Raw genomic sequence first — 23,097 nt, forward strand, 5'->3', positions numbered from 1 at the left:
CCACCTAATTCCTCCTGAAGGAATTAGACAAAGACTTTACTGTGAGGATGTTAGTGAGCTTAGGCAATCACCTCACCTAAGGTCAGTCCCGTGTGTCACCCCTGCAGGGACCAGCTGAGAGCTCTGGGACCACCCAGGGAACCAATGTCAAATTGTGCAGGGTGTGCACCCAGGTGCAGCCCTGACACCAGCTCCACCATAGATGTAAATATAGGACACACTTGAATGTCTATAAACTTAAATTCCATTGCTCACAAGCACATGAGGCTTCTGGCTCCATAGCAGGAAGTCAGGATATCTTGGCATTTTAAATTTCTTCCAAGTCCCAGATGAAACCCTGAGAGAAAACTCAAAGATTCTGGAAGTGGAACTCTGTCTCTGCACTCTCTTTTAGGTCAGTTTTAGTGAAAAACTCAAGACAAAAATTTCTGTTTCCATCATGTTGCTGCAAGAGTTCCTTGGGAATTATTTTTAAGACAACTCATTTAGTGTGTTTAAGAATGGGTTTAGAAAAGCAGGAAGACTATAAATGCATCTGTTGTGGTCACTGTACCACTTTTCAATTCTGTTTGAAATACAACTTTGGTTGTGGTGAACTGCCATTACATCTGGGCCCAGTGCATTGACATGTTTGGATAAGAAATGTGTCAGCTTTTGTTGAAACTCATTTATTGAGAAACATGGAGGATTTATGCTTCTCTTCTGATCCTTGGAATTATTCTCAGAAGGTTTTCCCCAGTAGAAAAAGAAAATTCAAGGTTCATATTAATTTTCTTGAAATATTACTTTGATTCCTGAGGGGCTTTGAAGGGAACACTACTGTTCAACAGATGAGTGTTGCAGAAGGGAGTATAAAATCACAAATAAAGCAAATTCCCTTTCTGTGCTTCCCTGGCCTACAAGACTCATAATTTTTCCCCCCCCCATACATCTTTGCCCACAGCAGGTTTCCCTGTGTTGCCCATGATCAGCTTATCACTAAAATTGCCCAAGTGCTGAGTTACAGACTGGATGAGCGGATGAAAGGGGGGTGGAAAATTAGATTGTTAGTGATCCATGACCTGGAATAACTGTCAGCCAGTTACTAGTGGTGTATCTCAGGGATTGATGTTGAAGCCAGTGTTGTTTAATGTCTTTATTAATGGCACATGGGGATAAAGTGCACTCTCAGTGAGTTTGTAGACAAGTAATCAATAACCTGGAGGGAAGGGCTTCTATTCAGAGGGCCTGGACAGGCAGGGGAGGTGAGCTGACAGGTACTCGTGAAGTTCAGCAAATGTCAATGCACTTTCCTGCAACTGGGCCAGAAAAACCCACTGCACCAGTACAGGCTGGGGCCAACTGACATGGAAGCAGCTTTGCAGAAAAGACCTGGGAGTCTAGCTGAAGTGTGGAGTGTGTCCTTGTAGCAATGTCATCATGGGCTGTGTTACCAAAACAGTAGCTAGCAGGAGGGAAGTGATTTTTCTGCCATTTATTAGCATCTCTAAGACTGCATCTGGAGCAGTGTGACCGGTTTTGGGCTCCCTGGAGCAAGCAAAACATTAACAAACCAGATTGAGTCCCACAGAGATTCAGTGAGATGTTCAGGGGCTGAAGCATAGAGTATAAGAGGAGAGGATGAGAGAGTTGGGCTTGTTCAGCCTGGAGGAGGCTCAGGGGTTCTTAGTGCCATTTACAGCCCCCTGATGGGAGGGTGTGGAGTAGACACATACAGACTCCTCTTGGCGTGCCCAGGGAAGTGATGGACACAACTAGAAATGTGGGAAATTGATATGAGGAGTCCTAAGGGGCAGGGTGGAAACCCAGCAAGGGTGGTCAAATTTTTAAACAGTGACCCAGAAAGACTCTGAATCTCCGTCCTTGTAGACATTGTAAATATCAACTGGACAGAGCCCTGAGCGGGCTGCACTGGCCCTAACACTGCTCTGAACAGAAGGCTGGACTAGACACCTCCAGCAGTTCTGTGGTTTTGTGACTGAGTTAGCTGAAGGGAAGATAGAGCCAGGAAAGACCTGTGCTTTCCTAGCCATGTCAGCTTGTTCTCTGCAGAGCACTCTCTACTGCACATCAGCTGTCTATCTCCTATTTTTAGCAAATACTGGGAAATGAGTAAGGGATAGATACAACCACACTGACTGTCCATCAACATTGTTCAGTGCCATGAATCTAATCGACCTCCCACTGAAGTGCATTATAAGATTCCCACCCATATAATGGGATTTGATAAAGGTCCCATAAAAACAGTAGGATTTAAAAAAGCTGCAGCATTAGAGGCAGAAGTCATAGTAGCTCATACAGAACCTTCCCTCTGCCCTTTCCCAGTGCCCTATCACATACACACACACTCATTCCCACACACATGCAACCTCCTCTGTGGTGTCTGCAGTTCTGCACTGTAAATCCTACAGCGCTAAAATTAATTAAAAGGGAGATGCATATCTACTCTCAAAAAGAGAATAAGACTGTTCATTACACATAAAAATGTTTTGAACCTTCAAGAACACCATGGGAAAGCTGGAAGGTTGAGGTTATAAAAGATATGAAGAGATCAAAGAATATTGGTTTCATCAACTTGTGTTTTTTCATGACAGTCCTAATTCAGTACAGAGTGTAGTTAGTCAGGTGTGATTAACTTTTTCTGGGATCTGACATGTTACTTTCTTTTGTAGCAAGAACCAAGTAACCAATCAGCAGAAATGTGCCATTACCTGAAAGAATATGATCTTTTGATTCTCCTCTGCTGTGGCTGAACAAGTGTCTTTTGTTCCTTGAGTAGAAGAGTGATAAAAAGGGCTTTGCACAGAATAATGTAAAGAAGAATTAGGCCTTATATAACATTCTCGGCAGGAAAAGGACAATTTGGGGAGGGGTTTCATTAATGTCCCAATCTCTACAGGAAACCCAGCGGGGAGGAAGGGAAGAGCAGTGAATACAATCAGACGTTTGTTAGGTGAAATTGGACTTATGAGCATATGAGAGGCTGCACGTTCATTCAGACAATACAGTAAAATAAACAGAGTGTGACAGCAAGAGATGAATGGGAAGTTAATTCTATTCACATTTACAAGATTTCAATGGCAATATTTTCTGAACAATGGTCCCTATTGATGCTACAAATGCTTACACATTGTGCCTGCTAGTTGCTGAACAGACATGACACTATTCGAGCAGCTGTATTCCCTAATTGGGAAGGGAAGTTTCCAAAAATGATGAAAGGCTATATCTCATCCATGATGGAACTGTTTGGAATCTAACTCTCATTTTGGTGCCTGCCTTTTTTTTTTTTTTTTTTTTTTTTTTTTTTTTTTTTTTTTTTTTTTTTTTTTTCCCTTACTAATTGGTATTTCTTAGATTTGTTCTCTCAAATGGCAGAGCAACTAGAGGCCAAACTTTATTAACTTCTGGTTTAATACTTCAGTATTTTATCACTAGTGCTTATCAGAATAACAAAACAAACAGTAGTTTTGTCTACATTAGAAGGAGTTTGCTGTTTAGAGCAGGCCATTTAGATATACATCTCCTTTGCCTTTATAAACTGTGTTTCCACCTGGAGGATTTGAGTGTCTACATGGTTCAACTGATTGGCAAACTTCCCCTGGTGCATACAAGGTCCCTGTACACTTTCTTATTCTATGAAAGTAATTGGCCATAATGAAATACTTGGGAAATAGGGGAGGGGAGTGAGAAGAAAGAAAAAGCCCAATGCCCTGTGAAATAACTTATTACTTGTGTTATTAAAAAACTTTAATACAAATATGTACTGTTTAGGGGTATGAGTTCTTCATGCTTTTAAACAACATAGTTCTTGCCAGCAAAAATTTTAGCCATAAACATGACAAACCTCTGACTTGATCTCCTAAACAAATTTAACACCACCTGTCTGTCTTAAAGGCCAATTTTTACATGGTCTGGTTAAAAAAGAAAATTCACTTTACTTTTGTGGATCCTGTGTGTTTGCTTGCTTGCTGTCTGTACACCAAGCTGCCTAATTTTCTCTACATTTTGTGCTAAAATTGGCTCCTCCCTGACCATGGGGACAGCAGGCTGCTGTAAGCAGGTCCAGATGCTGGCTGACATCTGGAGAAACTCTGGGTCATTTCTGGTCTGGGGTCTAAAAATCACCAACCAGAGCTCCAGTCTCTTCTCTCATCCTGTCATTTTGGTACAGCCCAGCCCTCCTTGGGTCCCCAGGGTTTTTTTACATAAGCTCCCTGGAATTTGGTCCTATTGGCAGAGCTGTGCTGGCGGCTTAACCTTTGGAGGACTCAACAGGGAAGGACAGGAAAGTTTAGAATGTATTTTCTTGATTATGGAAACAGTGTTCTTGAATTACTTCAAATCAATGGAAACTTACCACTATCCCTTGCAGCTTATGACATGCATTTCTTCTGTCTGTGTCTTAAAAATTTACCTGACTGTGATAGTCCACTCCTGTTCTGAATAACCCTTTGTCTTTTAATGTCCTCTCCTTGAGCAGTGTCCACCTGTGCAGTTCCTCTGGAAAAGCATTATTCCAATAACAGAATGGAGAGCAAGTGTCCAGGAGGCATGTCATGTTGCTGCAGATGAAAACCTAAAAATTAAGAGAAATAACTCTCATTTTCCATCTGCACTGTGGCTTTAATCAGTAATATATCTTTAAGCAGTAATATATTTTATACTGCTTTACATTTTTAACACAATGAACAGAGGATTCTTCACAACAACCATAGGGATTAGTTACAGAGATATTATTATCTCTGAAATAGATGGAAAGAAATGATCTTGTAGTAAGAGGACACCTCTACAAACCAAAAAGATATTGCTTTGATTCAGAGAGGTCTGAGACCATGGAATAGTAATTTAATTTCCATGCTTCAATTTCTCCATCTTATTGAAACAGGAACACTGATATTCGTCTGCCACAGAGGGGCATTCTGATGAGGATGAGCAGAGTAGTGCAGGGCTTTTGCAGTGGGAAGCATGGGCACAAAATAAAATTAAAATTTAAGAGATGAAGAAAAATGACAGGTGCAGATAGGCTGAGCAGCTTGCTAAGGTCTGTGCAGTGAAGCATCTGCAGAGGCAGGATCAAGAAGTAGGAGCTGCCAGCTGCTGTTTTTATAGCAAGCAGCTTCTGGCTGGAACCATGGGCTCCAGAGGAAAAAAGTAGAGGGCTTTTTCCCCCCGGTGTATTATTTTCTGGTTATTATTACAGATCATGCTGTACCTAGCAGCTCTGCCTGGGCAGTGGCTGGTGACATTTTGCAGTGGTGGATGCCATGGTTAGTGAAATGCCTTTTAGTGAAGTGAAAGGAATATCACTCCTTGACCTTTTGCTGAGACATCTGTCCCAGACTACTGTGGATATTAGTCAAAGGATGGTCACATGCTTCTTTTCCCCTTTTTCATACTTTCACAGGCCAGAAAATCCTGCAACCTCCAAGTGATTAAAAGCATTTAATTAAATGCTTTGGATAGGGTTGTTTCTTCCATTATTAAACCAGGAAAGGCTCTAACTTTCACAAGAAGGGAAGGGAAGGGAAGGGAAGGGAAGGGAAGGGAAGGGAAGGGAAGGGAAGGGAAGGGAAGGGAAGGGAAGGGAAGGGAAGGGAAGGGAAGGGAAGGGAAGGGAAGGGAAGGGAAGGGAAGGGAAGGGAAGGGAAGGGAAGGGAAGGGAAGGGAAGGGAAGGGAAGGGAAGGGAAGGGAAGGGAAGGGAAGGGAAGGGAAGAGAAGAGAAAAGAGAAGAGAAGAGAAGAGAAGAGAAGAGAAGAGAAGAGAAGAGAAGAGAAGAGAAGAGAAGAGAAGAGAAGAGAAGAGAAGAGAAGAGAAGAGAGAGAGAAGAGAAGAGAAGAGAAGAGAAGAGAAGAGAAGAGAAGAGAAGAGAAGAGAAGAGAAGAGAAGAGAAGAGAAGAGGAGGAGAAAGACGATGGGACAGAGAACGTTACTGGTGGTCCTCCACAAGCAAACCTTCTGAGGGAACATGGAGGTGCTGGGCTGGTGTTAGTACTGTGCTTCCCCAGACTCCACCCACAGCCCCAGCTCTGAGCCTTGGTTTTGCAGCTGTGTTCAGCGGTAAGTCTGGTCAAGGCCAACCCCATCCCCTGATGCTGAAGGCAGTAGGCTCTGCTTCTGCAGCTTGCTATAGATGAAACTTTTTGGTCAAACTTTCCCTTGCTTTGTTTTAAAACTTTTTTGCTTTTTTTTTTATTTTTTTCTTCCATTTCAGATCAGCATCCACTGCACAGTTCAGCCACATTCCCTTTTCTTTCTCTTTAAAAAAAAAAAAAAAAAAAAAAAAAAAAAAAAAAAAAAAGCATTGGTCAAATTCTCAGTTTTTTCTCAGAAATTCCAGTCCGCACTGAGTTGAACTCCTTCGTGTAAGCGCCATCCTGATTTCCTCTGCGAGGCATACCAGTTTACTCACTGGCATTTCTGTGTTTTCTCAGTAGGCTTTTGGAAGCCTGTCTTGGCCAGGGTTAATGGGAGGCTCCAGGTGGCTGTTATCACTCAGACCATGTACTTTTCATGGCCATTTCTGTGAAGAGACTTTTGTGTGTGGACGGGTGCATGAAAAAGCCTGCAGCCTGAGCTCACAGACAGGGCTTGTTTAATCATGTCACTTATTCATTCTGGTGACAAAAATTAAATCTGTTTTGAATAGAAATAGTAAGAGTTTGTGGATTTTAAGTTTTCCAGTCAGGGAAGGAATCAATATCATGTATCTTAGGTGGCCAAGGACAGAGCTTGAATACCAGAAATAAATGTTCAGTCTGCAAGCAGCTCACAGGCTTTAGTGCACTCAAACAAATTTTCTTAGACAAGCTATTTAAATAGCCTTTGCTAGACAACAAATATAAACACTGCTGCCTCTTTGCAGAAAAGAAATGCGTCTAAACTTTCCTGCTTAGTTTTTTATTGTGAGGTGGTCACCAGGAGACCCTTTTCCTTCATTTTCATATTTTCTTTATGAAAAAATATATGCTTTGTTGGTTACTTCAAATGTACATCAGATCAGAGATCATTCAAATGACCTTTTAAGCCTTCTAGAAGATATTATGAAGATACAATATGACAGCCAAGGAAGCTCATATGTTCTGTGAAAACTAGGAAAAAAATTGGTTTTTATCCCAAAGGCTTATACACTGTTGATACTGATTTTTCAAAGGTTTGTTCTGAATTTGTTTGAACCATGTTTTTTCAGACTGAAGAGTAGAAAGACAGTAATAGGAATGAAATAATACTAATAATTTAATATCAGTTATTTTCCTTTTGTTCTCCTTCACCTCATTATGCAAGGTCTGATAATTGCAGAAATATATTCAGTACTCAATGGGTAGCTGTGCAAGACCTAGGATATGGAGTGGCTGCATGGGAATATTGACAGTGGTTGTGAATTTTCCTGACTCTTTTATGTCTCAGAGTTTTCACTTCCAAAGGGAAGACAAGTTATTCACTGCTCCACAAGTGTTTCAATAAATCACTTCATTGATGAGAGGATTTGCAATTAAGCTCATGCTAAAGCACTCATTAACCATATCACCTTTATCTCTTTAATTACAGGAATGGGAGATGACTATCAACTGCATTAATTGTATGAGTTAATCATTGAAAAGTGCCTGTCATTAATTCCTCTCTGTTTGTGAACTAAAACTTGCAGGGAATCTTTACTCAGCTGAAACCTTCAGTGAGGACAACACGGACTTTGCCAGATAGGGTCAAGTGGAAGGGGGTGGGTGTTTTGCCTGAGTTAAGAAATAGGTGCATTTTGTTATGGTTCAGAGATTTCACTTCCCCTCAACACTGTACAAAATCCCATCAGTCAGACCTTGCTGCTGCAGGGAGATTTTGCAGAGTGGCCATTGAAATTGTCCAAATGAACACTGGATTATAACTGTACCAGGCAATTTCCATGGGCAAAATGTCCCTTCTCTCGTGCAGTCAGACCTTCCTGCCTTTTCACCCTCCCCAGTGAAAATCCCCTCTGTATAGGAGAGTCCAGCTTGGAAAAGGGGTTTGACTTTCAGTTCCCCTGTTCTGTTTATTACCCACTACTGGTTGTCCATGGCAGCAATGAGGCTGATGAGATAAGAACCAGGACAGCCAAGAGGAACTTGCAGGCACTAGGTTGCCTGCTTGGACAGATGGAAGCACAGGTGGTGTTCTTCTTGATTCCTTTGATAAACAGGGATGAATGCCAAAAGGAACTGGAAAACCCAAGAGTGGTGCTATTGTGGAATTTTGGGACTTTCAATCATGGGATGGTTTATAAAGCATCAGGCATGCTGGAGACAGATGGGGTTCACCTCTCTAGTTGGGGCAAAACATGGCTTGACAGGGCTGGTTGAGAGGCTTTAAATTAGGTTTGATGGGGGAAGGGGATGAGACAGGCTCACGAGAGATGATCCTAGAGCAGAGGACAGGAACAAAAGAAGGCTCGAGGTGCTCCAGCTCAGAGAGAGGGATAATTTGATAATTTCTGAACAGGCACCTTGCTATGGTCAGGACTATGCCCAAAAGGCCTTCATGCAGTCTGGTCCTTGATTATGTCTGACTATGGCCCCTACTTGGTGGCTTTGGTGACAATGTGATTGTCACCAGCTAAGTGGCTGAAGAGTGGTGGAGAGACATGGTAGCACCTCCTCTTTTTTTTTGGATTACTTTTGTACCCCCTCTTTTTAAGTCGGGTCTCTCAGTGGCACCGCGATTCTGCTTCTACTGTTCAACCACTTGCAAGAGACTACCCTGAAGAAAGTACTAATACTACGGGTTTATAACTTCAGTTGACTCAGATTATTTGTTTTGAGCTCTTTAGGAGTCAGGGAAACTGCTGAGAAGCATTGCATGGGGACACATGGCAGAGCTGTTGCAGGACAAGGATATTGTGATTATTCCTTCCTTTCTCACTAACATAGGACAAGGCTGTAATTTTCTATTTAAAGGCAAATGGCAGATGCTGTTGTTATCACATCAGTAGATCATTCACTTATTACTGTTTGCACTGCAGAATCATCCTGAGGCTCAAACTGTGTTGAAACTTCTTTTTGCTATGTACAGGACATACTTTGAGGGAGACCGTCTCTGCCTAGAAGAGCTTCTGAATAGACAAAACTGATCATTCTTCAGTGCAACAATGACAAAAGTCATGGTTTACCCCAAGTTGTAACTCAGGAAGTCCTTGATGGAGCTGTCAATATTTTAAGGACAGACTCATTACTCAAGTAAGGTGGAGACACTCAGATCTAATCAGATGTTTTGGTTTTTAGTCTAGGAAGAAAATATGGCACATGCTCAAAACAATCTGCATTAAATGGGGCAGTTAAAGCATCAATTCTTCTTATTAATAAAGCAGACTGCTCATGAGAAGCTTAAGGATTTTTGTACACTTCTTGCTAATGATCCCTTTAATTACTTGCTGTAAGTCATCTGGAATGAAAACACCACGATACTCTTGTAACGAAGAAGGGCTTTGTAATGCTGTGTAATATGTGTGGATTTAGGGCCCTGTGGATTAAACTTGGCAATTTCAAGCATGCAAAAGTTACTAAGCCACACTTCGTCTATGAAAAACAAAAAGAAGCAGTGAGTCAGGCTGATGCCCTGAGGATAGCCTGGGAATTCCACACATGCCTGTCTTCTGCAACTCCAATCCAGGGAGCAAACATTATCTTCCATGTTGCAATAGGTGCAGGAAGACCAAAGAGACACTCTTGCAGCAAAGCACAGGCAGTTTTATCAGGTCCTTCTCTGTGTTTTCATCTCATGGTTATTTTTCTTGATATTTCTGTTCTTCCAGTTTCCTAGTGTTTTAAAGTATATATTTGTCACATTTAGTTCTATTTTCCTGTAATAGCTTCATCCACAGCAAATTCTTTTGGAGAAAAGCCCAGAGATTTTTCAGTTTCTTCTTCCTTTATTTTTCCTGCATCTGTTATTACATCATTTATATGGATTACATCCACATAATTTTAGCTTTTATGTCAAACTTATAATGCCATAGTGAGGCTGTCAAATGGCTATATCCTGAGGGGTTTATTCCAGTAGAATTTGCACTGTATTGTCTGTAATTGCATCATCAAGTTGAATGTTGTAGTATTTCTAGTGGGGGGGACAAAATAATATATGTATAGGAATGAGGCATGAGTAAAAAATTATTTTAGAGGCTGGTAAATTGAATCATATTTTGCAATTTTCACGGGGTCAGTGATGAACTTTTAGAAATAAAACAATCTTGAATTTTGGTTAATTTATAAACCCTTGACCACACTTTTTGTTCCATAATCCTAATGGTTATTATTAAATATTTTTTATGCTAAATTTGATAATTCTATATTTTTCCCCTGCATCTCAATGATAGATCCTGGAATCTTGTATCAAATATTTAGATGACTAAAGTTTCCTGTTTTTACTTCACTTGCCTTTTAAAGATCACTGTACTCCACCTTTCTGGACTTATTCTGTCACATTCTCTGCCTCTGCCTTCCCCACTTCCACCCCTGGGGCTTGCTTAGCCCTAAATCCCACCCAGTGCACTCAGTGCTTAAGGTATGGGAAATTTGGGTACCAAAACACAAGAAAGAGGCATGAGGATTAATACTAGATTTATGGAACCCTTGTAAGTTTTTGTAAACTGACTCTTTTTCTTCTCAATTCTCCTGTCTTTCTCTCCCTTCATCATTCACAGTACCTCTCTGAGTAGGTATTAATTGATTAACTTGATTTGCCAAATTAAGACCAAATTAAATATATTCATACCCTTGCCTCCCGAAAGTAATTAAATGGAATAAAGGCAATTACATATTTAATTTTTTGTGCTCAATATCCACCTATCTCCTTGTTTTCGTGTGTGATTAACTTATCAAATGTTTCAATTTCTTTCTCAGACCTCTCCCCTCAGACCTAGCTGGAATTATTGGTACCAAGGATGAATTTTTTCAGAGGATGAATTACACCTGTGTTGGTGCTAGACTCTTCACAGTACCTTTATTCAAAAGTCACGATTCATAAAATAATTGAGGTCTCATGTTGGGGCTTATCTGAAAACCAAGATGCAGATAGGTTTCATGGGTGACATGACTGTTGTGTGACATCCTATTTCTCTCGTGAGCCCTCTGCCCACCTGGCTGCTGTGAGTTACATGGGACACAATCTCCTCAGTGTCCAGCTGTTAAGGGGTGCAGTCAGACTGAGAAATGTCAGAACAACACTGGTGGTGCTTTTTAGGAGAAATTCCTGGTTGATGGTGAGATCAGGGTGGCCAGGACAGTGAAATCTCGTCCTCTGCAGATTTGAGAGGAGATATCAGCTGGGCCTTTGGGACTAGAGCTGTGGATCCTATCTCAGAATTCCCCCTCCCATCTCACTCCTGTAGGCTGTTATTGAACTTGGTCCCAGCAGGTTCCTGAAAGGATGGATAACCCTGGTGCCTGATGTGGGGTGAGACAACGACACCTATTTATATATATTTATAAATATATATTTATTTATATACAGTGCATGTTATAGCAGTATTAGTTATCCAGTAGCAAGCTCCTGTGTGGAGCGTGGTTTGTCAGCTGCAACTGCAAAGTTTGGAAGTAGGAAAAGTTACAATAGTACAGCAAGCAAGGACATGGAACAACAGTCTGAGTCTTAGGTTTGGCTAGGATAGACCTTGAGGCTGCAGAAAAATATGCTTAGCAAGATAATAGGAAATTTTAAGCTTAATAATGGAATATTGTTTATTGTTAATAGAAAACATACAAGTGGGCATTGTTTGAAGCAGGTGTTAGTGACAACATTAAAAGACCCTGGCTGGGTCAAGACTTGGTGGAGTAACAAATCCTTTAAGACTTAGGGTCAAATGCAGCTCAGATTGGCACACCAGGTGATCCCACTGCATATCAAGGACATGAAATTGCTGGATTTTTAATGTATCTCAGCATTGCTGGGAGATATGTGCTGTCAAATAACTTCTGGGAGGCAGTCATACGCTCAGAGAAAGGAGCTGAAGAGAGCTCCAAATTTCAGATTTGCCTGCCAGAAATAATGTTTCTCTAAACATCTGTCCCACAGCGAGTAAATCTCCCAGTGGTGGGAAGATGCCATTCTAGTGGCTCATTGGATAAAATAAAGAAACAGAATGGAAAGGAAAAAAGGGGAGTTGTAACTTTTCCTCTCCTTTTTGGAGACAAATGGTGAGAGGACACGTAAGATTTGAAAGGAAGGCTTGCCCATAGCTCATTGCTCTTGGGACACAGGTGTGTGATCCCTTACAGCTCAATACCACTTCCCTGCTGGGCAGGGGACAAATCGCAGAATAGGACTAGGTGCTGCCAAGAGCTTTCCTGTCTGGAACTGCAATTAGTTGTGTAATTTGTGGCTGTTTGCACAAGGACATTCTACTCACTGATCTCTGCACACTCATTTGTTGATGGGGGTCATTGGATGGGGCTATTTCCTGTCACATGTCATATTTGCTGTCCCTCTGACTCATATTTCTTCTGCTGTGTCTACGTGGAGGGTGATCATTTCCTTTGGTACCAGAGGAATCTACTTCAGTGAGCAACCAGGCTGAATTATTGGCCTGGAGAGCTTCAAATAGATTATAATCAAGCTTCAAAATCCAGGGGCCTCATTTCTCACACAGACTATTCTGATGCTTGTTCAGATGGTCATTTCAGGGTGACATCTCTGACCCCTTGAATGAGAGCAAGACTGTTAAGTCCACTTAATACCAATGAATAAAACCTTCCATCAGTAGCTGTGTGAGTTACAGAAGCACATGATTAAAAACACAAAATTCCTACTCATATAGAAAATCTAGGCTTTATGCTTAAAATGATAACCTATTTAAACTTTGGTAATTTTCAGTCAAGTCTTTTGGAAAAATGTGAGCCAGGGTACCATACGCAGAGATAGATCCCATCAGGGTCTCTGGTTGAAATGCTATGTCACATTAAGATACACAAACTCCCTTTTTCTATCTCTTAAAGGTTTATGTTTATGATTCCTGCCATGTTTGATGGTGATTAATGATAACAAAAATAGCCTATGAGTTTATATTTAGGTACTTCTGTAAGGGTCTGTTAGGCTAAATTTGTCTCTGGCAGGTTACTTTATTTGGCCATTTGTCCCTGAGACACACATCCCTTATGCTTTCCCAGCAACTCTATGCTTTAGTTCTTACAGGAAAGGAAAGAGTTAAAGTCTCCATATAGAAGAGGTATAAGGGGAAATAATTTGCATATTTAACTCACTTTTCCTGGAAAGGAACAGGAAAGGGAAATAAGTTCTCAATAACTGTCAAGGAACTTTAGGATATCATATAACCAGGAACAGAACATACCATGAGTGGATGCTTAAGGCTTTTGGTCCCAGTTAATAGCCAGACAAACTGAAGCAGAGCTGGGGTGAAACACAACCAGTACCCAAGATTTCCAATCCTTGTGTTCTATCACTATATTATTGTTTTTGCTCTGAGAAATTAATATATTCTCTATTTGAGGTATTTCATGCAATAGAATATTAAAAATTCCATAGTTGTAAAGGATCATCTAGGTGAAAAATGAAAGGATGTTTAAATATGGAGATTGATATTAAGCAATATCAGGAAAAAAATCAATAGAGATTCTTGCTTGTTTTGAAGATTTGGTATCCTTGGGCACATTACTGTGATGTTCACAAAAAACAAGTTTGAAATTAGTGAGCACAAGCTTCCTGAAAAATTGTCCTGCTCTTAAAGTTTAGGAGAAAAGCCATCCAGCAATATCCCTGTAGAGTGTGAGGGTTGGCTACTGAATGGCTTGGGAAAGGTTGCTGCTGACAGCACAGAAATTGCAGCACACGGGTACCTGCTCCAGATGATCTTTCATTGTTCAACACCCAGAGCCTTTGTGCATTGTCATATTCACTGGAGTCCTAAACTAGAGCAAACAACTGACATAACCAGCTGGATAAGCCCAGGAAAGACAATGGTGGGCTCCAAGTTAAATTACCAATAATTAAGCTGAATATCAGCCTTAGGCATGTGTGTTTCAAATAGGCTGAGCTGCTCTTCCTTCAGCTAAGGTTCCTCTTGGAGTGGCTCTTGAAGGGCTGAGTGAGTTATGGCATGGAGCCTTCCCAAGGTGCTTAGAGAAGGTCAGCTCTCAGGGTCTGCATGTGCTGAGCTCATTTTTTATCACCATAGATGATTGGCTTGGCACTACTGTGGCTTTGGAGAAGGAGCTTTGGATCCTGATTTGGTTTCTTATGCTGAAATAGCCTTTTCTGGCTGCCTCAGCAAATGCCTATGATACAGACAACAAGGGTGCTGCTTCCCTGTCTCTGAGATCACCAAGTTTCAAATGGCTGATTGCCCCTAGCACTATAGTTTTCATCCAGATCATTTGTTCCTCAAAGAGGTTTAATTTATTGGAATTAATTTCATACAGCTGCTGAAATACAAAGTGCAGCAAGAGGGAGTTGAGCAAACTCAGCCCCCATGGTGCTTGTCAGGAGGGAAGCTGCCATCTGTCTCCCTGATGAGCTGCATTAAGGTTTTTTTCCACTAAGAAATCTGTGCGTTTTGTTTCAATATCAGACACTCTTCCTCAAAGATGCTCTCTTTAGGCAGCCAATTTCTGATGATACTGGCTCCTGGTATAATCATCTCTGGTAAAAATATAGTAAGTTTTAGCTTGGATTTTAAGTTCACCTCTGTAGTAAGTGGGGAGGAAACCTGCTGCTGACAGATAGCAGGTGGGATTTAGTGGCTTCATTAAAGGCTTCAGGCACACTCTGCTGGGCCAGAGCATTGTGGGTTCAGATCTCCACTCATGCAGTCATTTTCTCCAGGGCAAAGTGCTGTACATAACACTGTCTAATGGCAATGTTCACCTGAGACACTCAGCAAGATACAAGGTGACAGAGAATCTCACTTCCAGTGCCAGAAAGGCCTTTTTCTGACCCAGAGACGGGGCTCCTGAGAGGTGTTTTAAAGACTTTTATTCCATTTTCAGTCTCATGAGAAGGGTGAGACGGTACAGAAATTACAATTCACGCCATCAAAACCAGAAGCAAACTATTATTATTATATAAATACAGTACAATATAAGTGTATTTTTTTGGCCTATCAGCTTTTGCCACACAATGCTTCTAGTGCTTCTAAGCCAGCCATCTATTAAAATACAGCCCACTCCCACACTCCACGAGGGTCTTGCTACAATACACCTTTCATAGTTCTATTCCTCTGAACTATCTAGTCTATTTGCAAGGTCATAATTTGAAACTTGTTTCTAGTTCAATTTCTCTCTCAACAATATCTGTCCTATTCCATGGCCTTTCTAGCCAGCATACTTTATCTCAAAGTTTGCATACAGATGCACAAGACTATGTGAGCCTTCTGTCAGGCTTTGAGAATTCTCTACAAATCCATTTCCCACATTCCAGCAGTATCTTTACACTGTTCTCTCAGCATTCGTGCATTTGTTGATTCTGTCTTTTCTCATCCAACGAGAAATTAAAGTTTTGCTAGTTCAGCTCTAATCAATGCAAACATATAAATGCTGATGTGGCAGCCCTGTGCATGCACTGAGCTCTCAGGTATGTTGTGCCTTAGCTCAGGAGGACTCCAGCTCCAGTGGTGAGGTCAGTTGAACTCCTGGGAAATATGATGGTCCTGGCTTTGAGCTGTGCTCTGCTGAGAGACAGCCTGATATTGCTGAGCCACTGCAGAATAAAGTGTCCTTGCTGAAGGCTTTGCTGGGACCAGCAGCTCCAAAGATGGGAAAACCAAGAGTTGTTCAGTACTGTACTGTCTGAGCAGTAGTGACTTCTTGGCCATACCACAATGAAATACATTAGATTAAGGTCCCTTCCAACCAAAGCTGTTCTACAGTTCTGTGAAACAAAAATAGATATAGTTCTGTTTTCACAGATGCAGAGCTGCTTGCGAGGGTTGAGCTTTAACTGGTACACTATTAGGGATGGGAAATCCTAGAGGCTTTAGACATTTCTGGGGAGAGGGAAAATTGTTGCTCATGTTTATATAGAGCTCAGCACACGGGATTCTGACATAATGGAGATGTTTAGATTCCACTGCAATATAAATGGTAAGTAATAGAAATGCAATGTCCTATCAAGATTAATAGTAATGAAGGAAAAATCACTACTTCAATGATATGATAGCCCCTTGTGAAATACAGGCATTATAGGTAAATAAAGAGGTAGTCACTCATACAGCAGAGTAGTCAGGAATCAGAGTGCTCATTCTATTGTTTTTACAGTGGTCTTGGACCACTACAAAGTGCATTTGGGATGCAACTAGCAAGAGGAGAAGGTTCAGCACATCCTTAGTCTGTGACAGCACTCCTCTGTGTTTCTCTGCTTTTCTTGTTGAGATGCAAGTCCTGTCTATCATTTCAGGGCATATCCTTAGCACTGAGATCAGAAAGTTAGGAGTATATGTTTTTCCTTGCAAAATGGAATCGAGAGCATAATAGCATAGGAAAGGGAGGAATCTTGTGTGCTTCTGGGTCAGGTCCTTTTCAGGATTTCATTTCAGGTAATCCCCTCATCAGCGGATCAAGTACTGTCTTGGGATTTTCATCTCAGTCTTCCCTTTTTGGGATTGTTTTGGATTCATATTTCCTTAATGAGTGGAATCCTTCATCTAATTTCCAGCCTAAATCTATTAATGGATATATAGTTTATAACTGTTTCCTCTCCTACCAACATACTCTTTTCATTAAATAGTTTTTTCCCTCTACTGGCAATTAACTTACCAATGTATTTATACAGGATAATCATGTAATATCTGTCTGTATTTGGCCAAGCTTTTCTAGGTGCCTTGGTACTGTTAAATTTTGGCTACCAAATTCATAAAATAGTTGAAGGTCATTCAGCACTCTTATAGCCATACCATGGGGACACCTGATGAACTGGGACATGGAAAGGAGGATACAGCTCACACACCCATCTACTGAGCCTCTATGGGTACTCAGAAATATGCTACAACCTTGGGATGTGCTTTTGGAGACAAAAATCCTATGACAGTGACTGGAAAAAACTTCCACTGCTGGAGAAATGAGTACTTTTGCAGAGCTCTCCCAGAGAGGATAGATTTCCTACACTATGTTCCTTTCTTGGGAATGTGGTTTACCTCCTATCTGCAGATTTGTTTTTGTCACCGTGGAGCCTGTCTGAAGGAAGATACTCTTGTGCAGCATCCTGCCTTCCCAGGTCTGCATGAAAGATGCCAAGGCTTATTAAATGGGTATTTCTTGGATGGTGGTTTTCCTGTATTGTTCGGCAGGCTGGTATGTACAGATAAGGTAATCACCACTGCCACTGCAAGGAAAAACAAAACTGCTGCAGAGCAGGAAGGCTGGAAATCTACCTTCTATTCTTGGTCATTTTTGTTGGTATAGTGGCTGATTCACTTGCAGTTGGCTGCCTTTGGGAGAAAGGTCAGTGCTGGACCTTCTCACTCAAAATCCCTCCATTACCAGAGTGCCCCTCTGTTGGTCCCAACACTGGAGCTAAAGTAAACTCTGTATTAAAAAAAAAAAAAAAAAAAAAAAAAAAAAAAAAAAAAAAAAAAAAAAAAAAAGCAAAAATAATACCCATCTGAGCAGATTTTGTACAAGTAAATCCATCTACCTTTCATTTTTTCATAATCCTTTCCCTATGTGTAATCCATTATTTTTCAGAAATGGAACTTGTTGTTTGCTTGCTGAGGACAATACTTTGCTGAGGAAGGTCAACTGAGCTGAAAAGGTGATGCTGTGTGCTGAATTTTGCACTCAGAATTGTGCAGAATGTGTCCCACTCTCCTGAAACACAGGCACAAAATTTTTTTTGGTGTCACAGAGACTTCACGTTTTCAGTTGCTCAAATGGGAGAGAAATGAGTATTATGGGACAGTGAAGCAACAAGAAGGTGCCTTTATTCTGAAGTTTCCTTTATCATTAAGGCTGTAGCTTTAAACAAATCAGCATATTTTGATCATGCTGTTTGTCTCTGTTCCTCTGCTGAGCCACATCAACCCTTCAGTTTCCCTCCCAAAGTCTCCCATATACAAAGTTTTTCTGTTCCTCACCCACAAGGCATGGCTTTTTCTGGCTAAGATGAGCTGTTGCTTTCCTACACCAAATGCTTTGTGCTGTCATCCGTGAGAAGAAATGCTGAAAACTCTGTGACCCTCAGGAGTTTCCATCTGTAGCTGGCTCATCTTCAAAACATTCCTCTTCTGCTTCACCACTGCACATGAAGCATCTGAAAAAATAGTGGAAGCACTGAACAGATGTTCATCAGCCTTGATACCAGTATCCAGCTCTTCTGGCTGTGGAGGAGGAGGAGGCAGGTGGTTTGCATGTGGTGTTTACATCATTCTTTCAGGGATGCATCCACTGCCACTCTGGGGGATGTTTTGGGGTGCTCTGAAAGGCAGCAAGGCATGGCATTGAGTAATCAAAATTCAGGCCATAAATCCATGTAAGCAGGTATTCCCACATCGGGCTGAGTTATACTTTGACATACTTAAATTGGTTCCTGCTGGGGTTGCACCCAGGACCAATTCAATCTTCAGCAAAGCAGATCCTGCTGAGGGAAATGGTGGCAGGCATGAGACAAGGAATGAGGGAAGGCAGAGCTGTTCCACCACCTGCTCTACACAGCAGGCAGAGGGGGCCAGCTTTGGTGGGAGGCATGTGGGGCAGTGGGGGCTGGCTCCAGATGGAGGGGCTGGGTCAGGAGGAGCTTACAGTTGAGCAGGGAAGGATGGAAACCCTAAACCATTCCAGCTCTGCAATACCCAGCAGAGCAACCTTCTCCAAAGTCTCCCTTTCCCTTTGGGCTTTCTTGAGGATACGACTGTAATATTTATCCTTATGGCTGGGAAAAAAAAATCAACTATTGATACATGATTGGAAAGCCTTTAGACATCTCTGATTGTCCGTTTGCAGCCAGAAGAAGGATTTATCATGGTATCTTCTTCGACAAAGTGTGGGACCCTCAGAAGAGAAGGCAAAATGACATCTTTGCAACAAGCATGACATGTTTTTCTGTTCTTATGCTTTTGTCAGCCCAGTCATGCAAATATCAGCATTTGCACAGCCAGATTGCCCCAAGACCAGCAGAACTAGTAGCAAAACATTTTCTAAGGGTCTGTCTTCTCAGGCTGAACTTCTTTGGAAATTACCCCATTTCTGAAACTGAAAAACTGAATTACATTATTTTCTTTGTCTTGGTGGGGTATTAATGAAGTCTCTCCCCTCTATCTGGTTACTTAGTACTTTTACAGAACTCATTAGAAGTTTAGTAATGTTGAAACCTTTATCCCTCTACTAAATTTGACTGCTGTGAGCCAAAAGATTCAAAAAGTATTTGGGAGGAGCTGACTGTTCAACAAACACAAATTAATGACATAATTCAGCTGGATATTGGCCCAAAAATGCACTGAGGAATGCTGAAACATTCAGCCAACTCACTAATGATGTTCATAATCATGGTTGGTCTTAGGTGGGAAAACAAAAGTGGGATATTTTGCATGAAGATTGCCTCAGAAAGGCAGAAAATACTTGAAAAGCCTGTGCCTAAATGTAAAAATAATGCTTACTGTTCAGTCACCATTCCTGGCTTCGCTGCAAAACAAACTTCTTTCTATCCCTGTGTCAATTTGCCTTTCCCAGCACATGCCAGTTTTTTCTGGTCAGATCAGGAACTCTCTGAGCAGGAGCTGTCTGTTGCTGTGTGCTTGTACAACACCTCTTATAATGAGAATTCCTTCTTGGTTCAAGCTGTTAAGCATTCCTATATCCCAGTAAGAGATACTAATAAATAATGAAAGTGGAGCAGAGAAACCATCAAGAGAGCTGAAGCTTGTTTAGCTGGATAAATGGCATTTGAATTCACTTCTAAGCACGTCTTGAAAGCAAACTAAAATTTTTGTTAGGTGCCAAGATCTGTGTCATGCCCATCACTAACACTTTAAACAGTGCAGTGCTCTCTTCCAGAGCCTGTGGAGCTACTTCAGACAGTAACAAAGATATTATGTTCTATGATAGATAGCCTTAGGTCCATTCTCTGATCATGACAGATAAGCAAAGGAAAAAGTGATCTGAAATAAGTTGTTTTTAAAATATATCTTTTTCTTCTGGGGTTTGCTAGTCTCTGCATGGGGTTTGCTAGTCTCTGCATGCCACGTAGGATCACAGAAGCCTGATTTCTCCTTCCTTGCAAAGATGACTTCCCCAGTTTTGCTTCACATTTTTTTGACTACTTTATTACCCCAGGTTTCAAATGGTCTCACCACTCCTTTGTGGAAAATATTTTTCCATGCCATCATCTGCTCCTCCCTTTCTTTGTGCATATGTGTTTGCTATTGTAAATTTCCCTTTTTTATTCTGTAAGCTCCTGCTGTTAATGGAAGTTCTGCAGTGCAAGAGGAGTGAGGATTCTATGTGTGTGTCTGGGGGCTTGTGTGGTGGAGGAGATAAATGGCCAGTGCAGGGTGGGGTCCTTGGGCTCAAGTACAGAAATGCCATAGGAAGGACAGGGAGTGTTTGCTACACTGAGCTTTATATCCCTGATCAGAGCAATAGAACCTTGAACTGCTTCACATCTCAGCTGGTTTGTGCCCCCTTACATGGGCTGTCTCTGGCAAATGGGGTTTACAATATAGGTGCTGCAGAGAAGAACTATAAAAAGGGGTTGGAAAAAAAAAATCTCATCTAAAGAGGGGTCCACCCTCCAAGGATGGGAAACACTGGGTCAGCAATTTCCTTGAGCTGGGAGCAGTTCTGAGGCTTTGAGGTTTGAACAATTACAACAAAAACCAGGCAGCTTTAAGATGTCTTTTACCTCTCTAGATCATCTGTACCCAGTAACATTTGATATCCTGCCGTTTTCATTGGTTAGTTAAAATAACTGTTTAATAATCAACCTTTAAATATATCATATAATGAAGTAAAATATCTTTATTTTATTTTTCCTTTGTGGATATAAGCATTTTCATGCAGCTATGAAATTGCCTATTTTTAAATAGCTGAAACTTTGCAAATCTTTTTCTCATGCAAAGATTCAATTATTATTATATGTATTTTAGCAAGCTTTTCTACTTTCATTTAATATCCCATTGATCTATTTTAAAACATTTCCTAAGCCCAAACACAAAGGCTAATACTTTACAATGCTCCTTCACAACTCCCAGTGAAAGAACATCTTGCCAGGCAAGTGCTTCACAGGCAATGCTCAGTATCATCAGATCCTCTGCCTTGCTGTCAGAGGCTGCCTGTAACCAGTGAGTTTGCTGGACTCTCAGACGCCTCAGATGCCATGCTGGCACTTCCTGCTCATCCTTCTGGGGATGGCCTTCACCCTGAGCTTCATCTCATCCTGTAGCATTTTGAGCAGGAAGAGCTGAAGTTATGGCAGGTCAGTCTGGGGAGGGTCAGCGTCAGGAAGTAATGGTTTATTATCAGTTAATGTTCCTGCCATGAGAGTGACTCTGCACTGGGCTGTTCCCAGCAGGACCCCACGACACTTCATATAAAGTGGTGATATTAAGACATTTAAATTGCATCTGGATATCCAAATAAAGATTAGTTCTTCTCCATAGTTTAAGACCAGTGTTCTCATGTGGACTATTTTTTAACTGCACTGCCTTAATAATGGGATAGTAAATTCTGCTCTCTATACACATAGTTCACTGTCTATGCATGCATCTACAGCTACATGATGGCTGGTTTTATCAGGAAAAGGCTCCCAGAAGGTTTATCCACACAGTTTACTAAAGAGTTTTAAAGCTTGCCAATTGATTTCAGAAGTGCCTTTGCAGCATTCATTCAAACTGCGAAAATGCAGGATGAGGAGAACCCTCTCAGCCCCACCAGGGGTTCTCAGCACTGGGCACCTCCATCCTCTGGGGTGTGTCACCCAGAAAGAGGGACACAGTGTGCAGGTGTGAGTCTGTGCTTCCATGGGAAATTCTGCCTTTTTGTTTCTTGTTCTGTTTCTCTGACTGCTGCTTGCCCATCAGTGCAGAGGGCAAGGTGGCACCTGTTTGTATCTCTCAGCAATGCCAGTTGCTGAGAGACACTGGATACAGGACACTTTATAATACAGGACACTGGAAAAACATTTCTACAAAGGCTTTTTGGATCTCTAGTTCATGTGTCCTCTCCAAGGGCTGAAGCCTTTGGTTGCTCTGAGGGCAGGGTATGGATCTGGTGAGGTTCCAGAATGACAGGGAGGTCCATCCCATCCTCCTTGAGCACCAAGCTCCACGGCAGAACAGAGCTGCTTTGTCTTCTCTTTCCCAACGTCTCCTATGAATGTTGATTTTATACTTTTTTATTATCTATATATCTATATATTTATAGAGATATATAGATAACTTTAAAATGTTCATCCCATAGGCTTGTCTTCAGAAGTTAGTTTCTCTTGGTACAACATATTCCAGTGAGTTGTCTGATAATCAGGACAAAATTTAATTGGCACATTTTTGCTTGAGGTGGGGCAATTAAAAAATTTGGTGTTGAGAGCAGACACTGTTTTGACAAAAAAGAGTTGCTAAGACTTTGCCAATCTGGAGGGAAAAAAAGAGACAGTATTGCTAAATTATGTAACTTCTGAAGAATAAAGAGAAGTCTTTCATTCGCCTAGTTTGTGCTCTAGTCTTAAAGTCAAAAGAGCTGAAGCACAGTAATGAAAAAGATCATGTTGAAAATACCTTGTCTCATCCAATTCTCTTGCCTTGTCTTTTCAACCTGCGCTGAATAAAAAATGTTCTTTGCTTCTGGACAGATTATCAAATTTAAAGTGTATTAGCAGGCACCAGCTGTGTGGTGTAATTATTTGGCTGAATCTTCTGACTCTGGAAGAGGAAATCTGAGTTAATGGCTCAGATGCTCTCCTGCCTGGTTCTCTAATATCCCCCACCTTGCACCTGGTGCATCTGCACAGGGCAGGGATAAAGCAGCAGGAGGGCAGAGTGGGACTGTTGGGGACGTGCAGCACAGAGGGACAGATGACTCCTCATGCTCTAAGAGCTTTGGAGCAAAATGTTAACCACTCTTTCAACAGTCCCAAGTGAGGAAGAAAGAACTCAGTTGCATTCCTTTCCAGATGGCTCTAATTTTGTCACAGTAGTC

General features: G+C 41.3%; 1 long non-coding RNA gene across 1 annotated transcript in view; it reads left to right on the plus strand.

The window, feature by feature from the left end:
* The first annotated feature begins 3,275 nt into the window (after positions 1 to 3,275).
* LOC136371380 (uncharacterized) overlaps positions 3,276 to 23,097 on the plus strand; it is a 107,238-nt gene continuing 87,416 nt past the window's right edge. Inside the window, exon 1 of the long non-coding RNA XR_010745333.1 lies at positions 3,276 to 3,343. This is a non-coding gene — a long non-coding RNA (uncharacterized lncRNA). The remainder of the gene's footprint in view (positions 3,344 to 23,097) is intronic.

This window comes from Sylvia atricapilla, chromosome 1 (assembly GCF_009819655.1).
Source record: "Sylvia atricapilla isolate bSylAtr1 chromosome 1, bSylAtr1.pri, whole genome shotgun sequence".
In the NCBI taxonomy this organism is placed as follows: Eukaryota; Metazoa; Chordata; class Aves; order Passeriformes; family Sylviidae; genus Sylvia; species Sylvia atricapilla.